This window comes from Martes martes (genome assembly GCF_963455335.1).
Source record: "Martes martes genome assembly, chromosome: 9".
NCBI lineage: Eukaryota > Metazoa > Chordata > Mammalia > Carnivora > Mustelidae > Martes > Martes martes.
In genome coordinates this window covers 15,902,266-15,912,207 of record NC_137896.1, presented here as the reverse complement: position 1 = coordinate 15,912,207, position 9,942 = coordinate 15,902,266, and positions in this window count along the sequence as shown.

The following is a 9,942-nucleotide window of genomic DNA, read 5'->3' as shown; positions in this document are numbered from 1 at the left end:
CCACATGTGTTCCCCATATACCCTTCCTGTATCAGGTGTGGGGAAGAGGCAGCACAAGGGTATGTCAGACAATCTCTGGTCTTTCTCCCCAGAGGGGCAGCTCCAGCAGGCATGATGGTCCCCGAAGCTGGGCCTAGCATCCTTCCCTGCAGGCATGGATCTCAGCCAGGGTATTGGCCCCAGGGTGAGGACCCCATGCCTGCCAGGCCTCCTGCCGTGGGGATGTGCAGCTCGGTCTAGCACGCATACCTCACAACATCACATTCGACCTGTCCCGTCAATGTCTTGCTCTTGAGGTCTTACAAAGCCCCCTTGAAGTTGGGAGTTGGGAAGGTGAATTCTTCTGTCTTTGAATTCTCTGTGTTCCGTAAGCCTTTCTGACCACTCTCCATCTGTCTTGCACTGCCCGCCGGGTGCCTGCTGGGGCTCGGGGACTTCAACCTTTCTGTCCAAGTGGGGGCCGAGCCTCCACCGAGCCACTGCCAAACCAGCCAGGGTGGGGCAGGGGCGGAGGGCCTGGAGCAGCTGGCCCCACAGGGAGATGAGGGGCAACCGCCAAGCTCCTGTGGCCCCAGGTGCTGCGAAGGGCCTGCGGGGTGCCGAGCCAGGCCCCTTCCCTCAGTTACGTGGTATGTGTGTGCACATCGCCCCCCGCCCCAGAAGTGTTCGACAGGTGCATCTGTGAGGCTCAGTGTTGGGAAAATGTCAAGGGCTATTATTGTTAAAATATGAAGCTTTATCTTTCCCGTAGAAGTGGAACACCCAAAGCTCTATTGATTTCCTGCCGCAGCCCAGTAGGGGACCCTCCCTGCCGTGGGCCCAGACAGCTCTGGGGGGGCAGCCATTCAGCCGCCCCGCTGAACTCCCACAGGACTTCTGATGTTCATGCCTTTCGGCCCTTAGAGGCAGCTCTGAGCACAGCCTTCCTGGGAAGAAAGTGGGTAGGCCCTGCCTCTGGCTGAGGCTCAGGCTCACAGAGGTTGCATTGGTGCCCCCTTGGCCAAGAGGCAGGAGGGGCCGGTCCAAGCCTCTCTCCCTTGGTTTGCTTGGGTGGTGGCAAAACTCCAGCAACTTGGCCTGGTTGGCTCCTCTTTGAAACTGAGGAGAAACTGGCTTTGTGGTGTGAGGAGAAAGGCAGCGAGGATGCACGGCTGTGCTGTGGGAGCTCCCCACTCCCAAGGAGCAGGACTGGGACAGCTCTGCCACGCGGATCTGCCGGCCACACTCCCAGTGCTTGCCGACAGGAGAGGCAGGCTGGACTACCAAAGGGCCTTGAGGAGAGGGGCCCCAGGCCTCCGAACTTGGAGACCTCAGCACTTTCTGCACCAACGTCAAACTCTTTGGAAAGAAACTGTAAGAAAGGGGGAAAGCAGTCTGCCCTCAGGCCCCTTCACCCACATCTTGTCCCTAGAGGAGATCTTTCCACGTTGACGGGGATGCAAGTGAAGGGAAGGCATCAGCGCCTGCGCCCTGCTCTGGGCAGCAGACACGGCTCACACTTTGGCCCCCAACAGCTGCACCCAGCCCCCGGCCCAGCCCTGGCTTAGGTCAGTGAGGACCTTTCTGTTTAATTTCTGAAGCAGAGAGAATGAACCCAGAGTTTGAAAACAAAGCCTGTTTGCACTTTCATTCACATGCACTTTGGTGGGATTGTTTTTGTACTTTCCGTATGTGTGTGTGTGTGTGCGTGTGTGTGCACGCGTGTGCGTGTGTGTGTGTGTGTGTGTGTGTTTAAGAGCATCTTCTGGTTTAAGATAAAGTGACTCTTGGCTCTTGGGGAGAAAAATTTACAAACTGTGGTGTGTTGTCAGTGTATTGAAACAACATAAATAAACTTTGAACATCTGGGTGATATACAGTCAGAGTCTGTTCCTATTTTCATGGTAAAACATCCAGAAAACACAAAATGAATATCAATAGCGCCATTATTGAAGGGAATAAAGCATTCCCTTAGTTGTTAGGGGGCCCTTATTCTATTTTAAAGATAAGAAACAAAGGGTAAAGATAAGCCGGTCTACTTGTCTACACAGAGAAATGTAAACAATGGGAACCCCCAGAAACAGTGGACAGGGGCGGAAAATTCAGCGAAGCCCTACAGTTTTCAAAATAACATCAAACTGGGGCGCCTGGGTGGCTCAGTCTTTAAGCGTCTGCCTTTGGCTCAGGTCAAGATCCCAGCGTCCTGGGACCGAATCCCACTTCGCTTCCAGCTCCCTGCTGAGCGGAGGGGTTCTGCTTCTCCCTCTGCTTGCCGCTCCTCCGGCTTGTGTGCGCGCATTCTCTCTCTCTCTCTGATGGATGAATAAATAAATGAAATCTTAAAAAAAAAAAAAAAAGTAACACCAAACTTTCAGGTGGAAAATGTCAAGCTAAACCGTCAGACTTCATCAAGTTTCCCAGAGACCGAGCAAACAAAAGCGGCGGAAATGCCCTGTCCAATCCCATCAACCCCTTTCTTGTCAATATCCTTCATTCCTTTGCCCCGCTGCTCTCCCAGACTGCTCAGCTAGAACACCAACCACGGAGCTGTCCACGCCCATCTTCTCCACACCTTTACCCGGAGCTTATCTGACTAAGCCCACTGGTGCCATGGTTGACTGGTGGTCTCCAGCTTCAGTGTGGACCCTCAGGGCTGCCCAGGAAGCAGCTGGGTTTTTGAAGGGTTTACCTTTGATTTCCCTTTTCACTGTCTTCAAACCTCCTGCCCTGTTACCTTCCCTGTTGTCTCAATATATGTGCTCATCATCGATATCACAGAGAAAATGGAAGTCATCAGAAGGAATACCCCACCTTCCTGCCACCTCATCTGCCGGTCTCCTCCCACCCATATCCATCCTTCCTTCTTTCCTACTCACCACTGTAGAAGAACTGATCCTTCCACTTGTGGAAACTTTTCCTCCACCAGCCACGGCTGCTATCATAGAAAAAGAAACATTGAGAGGCAAGAAAGGACTTTGGGAAATTTAAAACTGATTGCAGAGATGATTCAACACATGGGTTGAAAGATGAAGTTGATATTGCCCAGAAAGTAGAAGAAGACGACAAGGGGGCGCCTGGGTGGCTCAGTTGGTTAAGCGACTGCCTTCGGCTCAGGTCATGATCCTGGAGTCCCGGGATGGAGTTCCACATCGAGCTGCCTGCTCGGTGGGGAGTCTGCTTCTCCCTCTGGCCCTCCTCCTCCTCATGCTCTCTCTCTCTCAAATAAATAAATAAAATCTTAAAAAAAAAAAAAAAAGAAAAGACAAGGAAAGAAAAAGGGGAAAGAATTTTAAAAATTAGAGGACTAGCTGGAGATCCAGTATACAACTAACAGAAATGCCAATAAGAGGAACAGAGAGGGGCACCTGGGTTGCTCAGTGGGCTGAGCCTCTGCCTTCGGCTGAGGTCATGATCTCAGGGTCCTGGGATCGAGCCCCACGTCGGGCTTCCTGCTCAGCGGGGAGCCTGCCTCCCCTCTCTCTCTCTGCCTGCCTCTCTGCCCGCTTGTGATCTCTCTCTCTCTCTGTCATATGAATAAATAAAACCTTAAAAAAAAAAAAAGAGGAACAGAGAAATTACATATTTTTTAAAAACTTTTTTTTTAAAGTAACTTTCACAGAGTTGAAAGATAGTAGTGGCCACACTAAAACGTTACACTGAATGCCCAACACAGTGGATGTAAAAGGAATGACACTAAACTACATTAGTGCAAAATATCAGAATAATGAGAACAAAGAGAAGATTTAAAAGCTTCCAGAGGGAATAAGACAGGTCTCATCCAAAGGAACATGAATCAATAACATTGAACCCAATGGCAATGCTGGAAACAAGGGAGTGGAGCAATGTCTACACAATTCCAAAGGAAAATTATTTCCTCCCTAGAGTTCTATATCCAGCCAAGTTGTCAGTCAAATGTGAAGGCAGAAACATACAAAGTTTCAAACTTTTTTCTCCTGTAAACCTTTCCTCAGAAACCCCCTGGAGGATTGCTCCATCAAAGTGAGAATATAAGGGTCCTGGAATAAAGTTCTTCCTGGGCTCCCTGCTTAAAGGGGAGTCTCCTTATCCCTCTCTTCCCCCTGCCGTTCATGCTACCTCTCTCACTCTCTCGAAAAATAAATAGTCTTTTTTTAAAAGACTGTATTTATTTATTTGACAGAGAACACAAGCAGGCAGAGCAACGGGCAGAGGGAGAGGAAGAAGCAAGCTCCCCGCTCAGCAGACAGCCCGACGCGGGGCTTGATCCCAGGACCATAGGATCATGACCTGAGCCGAAGGCAGATGCTTAACTGACTGAGCCACCCAGGTATCCCAAATGAAATCTTTTTTTTAAGTGAGAGAATAGGGTACCTGGGTGGCTCAGTGGGTTAAAGCCTCTGCCTTCAGCTCAGGTCATGATCCCAGGGTCCTGGGATCCAGCCCCGCATTGGGCTCTCTGCTCAGCGGGGAGCCTGCTTCCCCCTCTCTTTCTCTGCCTGCCTCTCTGCCTACTTGTGATCTCTCTCTCTGTCAAATAAATAAATAAAATCTTTAAAAACAAAATAAAAATAAAAAAATAAAATAAAAATGAGAGAATAAGTCAAAAAAGAGATAGATTCCAAAAATGCAAGGGTAGTTCAAGTCTATATAATCACCAGTCTATGTAAAACACCACATAACTAGAATGAAAGGGGAAAAAAACATGATCATCTCAATTGATGCAGGAAAGGCATTAATGAAAACCCAACACCATTTCACAGTTAAAACAGAAAACTGGGGGATAGAAGGGAACTTTCTCAACATGATCAAAGACATCTGCAAAAAACACCACAGCTAATATCATACTCAATGGTAAAAGCTTTTTTTCCTAAGATTAGAACAAGACATGGAAACCCACTTTCACCACTGCTTTTCCATATTGTACTAGAAGTTCTCACCAGAGCAATTAGGTAAGAGAAATGAGGGGCGCCTGGTGGCCCAGTCGGTTAAAGCCTCTGCCTTCTGCTCAGGTCATGATCTCAGGGTCCTGGGAACGAGCTCCGCATCGGGTTCTCTGCTCAACAGGGAGTCTGCTCCCCCTGCCCTCTGCCTGCCTCTCTGCCTACTTGTGATCTCTGTCAAATAAATAAATAAAAATCTTAAAAAAAAAAAAAAAAAGAAAAAGGGAAACAAATAAAGGGCACCTAAATTGGAATGGAATAAGTAAAACTTTTTCTATTCATGGATGACATGATCTTATATACCAAAAAATCAACAAGCAATCCACTAAAGCTAAAAATTTAAGCAAAGGTGTCTGTGCTCATGTTTAGGAAGACTTAAGATTGTTTTGTTTGTTTGTTTGTTTGTTTTTTAAAGATTTTATTTATTTATTTGACAGAGAGAGAGATCACAAGTAGGCAGAGAGGCAGGCAGAGGGTGGGGGGAAGCAGGCTCCTCGCCGAGCAGAGAGCCTGATGCGGAGCTGGATCCCAGGACCCTGAGATCATGACCTGAGCCGCAGGCAGAGGCCCAACCCACTGAGCCACCGAGGCGCCCCAAGACTTAAGATTGTTAACATGTCACCACTACCCAAAGTGACCAACAGGTTCAAACCCTATCAAAATGCCAATGGCCTTTATTGTAGGAATGGAAAAGCCAATCCTCATATCCATGTGGAATAGCAAGAGGACCCTAAAGGCCAAAACAATCTTGAAAAAGAACAAAGTAGGAGGACTCTGATTTTCTGATTTCAAAACTCGCTGCAAATATAAAGGAATCAAGACAGTGTGATACTGGCACAGTATCACAGGCAAAGAGACCAACTGGAGAGAACTGAGAGTCCAAAAATAACCCCAAACATCTACAGCCAATTGATTTTTTTAAAGATTATTTATTTATTTATTTATTTGGCACAGAGCGATCACAAGTAGGCAGAGAGGCAGGCAGAGGGAGAGGAAGGGAAGCAGGCTCCCCGCCAAACAGGGAGCCCAATGCAGGGTTCGATCCCAGGACCCTGGGATCATGACCCGAGCCGAAGGCAGAGGCTTTAACCCACTGAGCCACCCAGGCGCCCCTACAGCCAACTGATTTTTGTTTTTTTGTTTTTTAAAGATTTTTTATTATTTATTTGACAGACAGAGATCACAAGTAGGCAGAGAGGAAGAGAAGCAGGCTCCCTGCTAAGCAGAGAGCCCGATGTGGGTCTGGATCCCAAGACCATGACCTGAGTGGAAGGCAGAGGCTTTAACCCACTAAGCCACCCAGGCGCTCCCCAACTGATTTTTGAAAAGAGTGTTCATTCAATGGGAAAAGAACAGTCTCTCCATCAGAGGATGTTGGACAACTGAATCTCCACACGTGAAAAACACGCAGTTAGATGCCTACCTTATACCATATAAAAAATGGAACTCCAGTGGGTCAACAACCTAAATATAGGAGCTAAGACCATAAAATCCTTAGAATAAAACCCAGAGGTAAATCTTTATGATTTCAGAATTGACCGTGAGGTCTAGATGTGACACCAAAAGCACAAGCAACAACGGAAGAAACAGCTGAAGTTCATCAAAATGAAAAACTTCTGTGCATCAAAGGACTTTGTCAAGAAAGTGAAAAGACAACCTATAGAACAGGAGGAAATACTCACAAATTGTGCATCTGTCAAGGGTTCAATATCCAGAATATATAGAGAACCCCTAAAACTAAACAACAAAAAGACAAACGACCCAAATAAAAAATGAGCAGAGGTCTTGCCTAGACCTTTCTCCAAAGATATACAAATGCCAACAAACACATGAAGAGATGCTCAACCGCTTTGTCATTAGAGAAATGCCCATCAAAACCACCATGAGCTACCACTTCACACCCACCAGGATGGCTGTCATCACAAAATTGGAAAATAATAACTATTGGCAAGAGTGTGGGGAAACCATTGGTTGGAATGTACTAGGTTGGAAAACAAGTTGGTTGCTTGAGGAGGGGGTTGCTTTCTCAAAAAGCTAAACCTAGAATTATCACATTACTCAGAAATTCCACTCCTAAGTAGACACCTGAAAGATCTGAAAACAGATACTGGTTGCCAGTGTTCACTGCAGCCTTACTCACAACAGCCTAGAGGTGGAAAGAACCCGGGTGTCTCTTCATAGATGAGTGGGTAGACAAAACGTAGTCTACCCATACAACAGAATATTATTCAACCATAAAGAAGGATTAAACAACATGCAAGAACCTTGAAGACATGATGCTAAGTGGAATAACCCAGGCACAAAAGGACAAATATTCCGTGAGTCCCTTATAAGAAATATCTAGGATGGGCAGGTCCATAGAGACAGAAAGTAGATTTGAGGTTACCAGGGGCTTGGAGGAAGGGAGAGGGATGATTATTGCTTGATGGTTACAGAGACTCTCTTTGAAGCAATGAAGTCTTGTAAATAGGTGATGGTGGTTGTACAACGTTGTGAACGTACCTAACGCCGCTGAATTGTTCACGTAAAGATGGTTGAAATGGGGGCACCTGGCGGCTCAGTCGGTTAAGTGTCTGCCTTTGACTCGGGTCATGACCTCAGGGTCCTGAGATCGAGCCTCGTGGGGCTCCCTGCTCAGCGGGAAGCCTGCTTCTGCCCCTGCCTCTGCCCTTCTCCCCTGCCCCTACCACCGTGCTCATGCTCGCGTGCTCTCTCACACTCTCTTGCTCTCTCAAATAAAATCTTTTTTAAAAAGATGGTTGAAACGGCAAACTTTGTTAAATAGATTTCCCCACAATTTGAAATTAAGAAAAAAGAAAGAAGGAAGGGAGGAAGGGAAGGAAGAAAGAAACATAGGATCCAAGAAACAGGACCTCCAACAAGAAGAGAGATGAAGGGAACTTGCAGAGAGATGGGAAGGGAAGGGCCAGGTTGACAACTGAGCAACTGTCCAAGGGAGAAGAGAAGAATGTGAAAGGCTCCAGGAAGGATGAAAAACAAAACAAATGAACCAAAACTATCATATCATTGTATGAAGAGAATATGTTCCGCTCTGTCAGAGTTTAAGAGAGAATTGTCTCGTGTGTGTGTGTGTGTGTGTGTGTGTGTGTGTGTTCAATGTTTCAAACCATCAAAGGAGGAAGTATTAACTTTAGGAAACGCTGAGCGTGTATTTGGATGGGTGAGAGCTGAAGTCCGACAGTAGAAAGGAACCCACTTGATAATGCTCAAAACCAACAGAGGAAGGAGCATCAGGATGGTCGTGCGATTTAGACAAATGGAAGTAAATACCGAAGGAAGCAGCTTTTAAAAAGTCGAGAAATGGGAAAAGAAAAAACACGATCTTTTTCATTATCTATTTCGTAGTCCTATTTGATTTTTTTAAATTTTTTTAAATTTTTAAATTTTTTAATTTTTAATTTTTTTAAAGATTTTGTTTACTTATTTGACAGACAGAGATCACAAGTAGGCAGAGACACAGGCGGGGGGGGGGGAAGCAGGCTCGCCGCGGAGCCAGAGGCTTTAACCCACTGAGCCACCCAGGCGCCCCCCCCCCATTTGATTTTTTAAATTCTTGTACATTCATACATTTGTAAAAAAAAAAAAAAATTTTTTTTCTGAAAGAAACCTGGGGGCCCATCTCTGGCCTATGTGTGAACTCCATTGGCTCAAAGGTCCTGCTTCCAGCTTGTGTGGGTGTAGGGTCCTTATAGATCCTATGCCCCTTATACCCTCTGCCTGTGGCTGAACCTGCAGGTGTGAGAGGAGGAGGGTGTGCACCGGTGGGGGAAGCGGTAGGAGTGTGGGCGGGGCACCCGACAAAGCAAGGAAAAGTGGGCTGAATGTCAAGGTGGAGGGAATATTCACGAAGGTGGGTGCACATTGGTTCAGGCTGGCTCCCCTTCCCTTCCCTGAGAACCTGTCTTTGATCTTCGCACCCAGACCACAGAGTCCAGCCAGCTGGCGGGGAGAGAAGGGGGAGGAAGGGACAGGAAGGGTGGCAGGGGAGTGGGGAGGCGGAGGAGGACAGGGAGGAGGTGCACCTCTGCCGGAGGGGCCTCACTGTTTTCTGTGGCCTCGTGGAGGGGAAGGGCCAGTTTAAGCACCGCTGATAGCCATGTCATTTGTCCCACTGTCTACAGTAATTTGGTAGATAGGTCAGAATTAACCCAGCCCTCCCCCGTATAGGAGTTTATCAGACAGAAACAGGAGCGCCAGGCCACAAGCTATTAGCACCATGGGTTTCTCCAAAGCCTCGTTAGAATTCTTGTGAAATTGGTAGCAGCCTAGATGTCCAACAGAGAAACAGTTAGGAGGGAACAGAGGGAAATTAATCCCACATTATACAATGTGATGCAGATGTTTAAAAAAAAAAGCTGACTCTGTGTTGATAGGGAAAGAAAGAGTGTGAGAGAAAGTGAGTTTCTGAACCATATGTATGGTGTGGCCTTTTTTGAGCTACGGAGTTTGGGTTGCAGACAAAGGTCTGGAAGGGTGGTCCCCGTTTAGTTCACAGCGGTTGCTTCTGGAAATGAGAATGAAGATGGATTTGAGGAGAAGCTTTCACTTTTTATTCCACATTCTTCTGTACGCTGGACTTTTTCCAATACAGTTTATGCAACCCCATCGTGGGGGGAGTTTGAAAACTGGCTCTGGGAAGGCAGGGGAGGAGGAGCCCAGTGGAGCTGACGCGGGACGGCTCTGGAAATGGCCAGGACCCAGGGCTTGGCCCCAATCTGCTTTGTGCACTTGGTTCAGCCGCAGCCCCTCTCCAGGCAGAGGCCAAGTATTTGCCCCTGTGTGTGTTGATGGAGGTGGGGAGTAGGGCATGCCAGGCTTCCCCAGGACACACTAAAAAGATTAAGTGGCCCCTGCCCTGAGTTGGAACCCTCAGTCTGGGCAGCTTCAGCTCGACCAGGAGATAGCCTTCCTTCGGTGCAAGCTAGGGAGTGCTGAGCCCTGGTTCCTGAGCCCCAGGTCACTGAAGGGCAGAGCAGAGCACGGGACTCATCTCAGCCGGGGTTCTCTTCCGGGGACGGTTCCC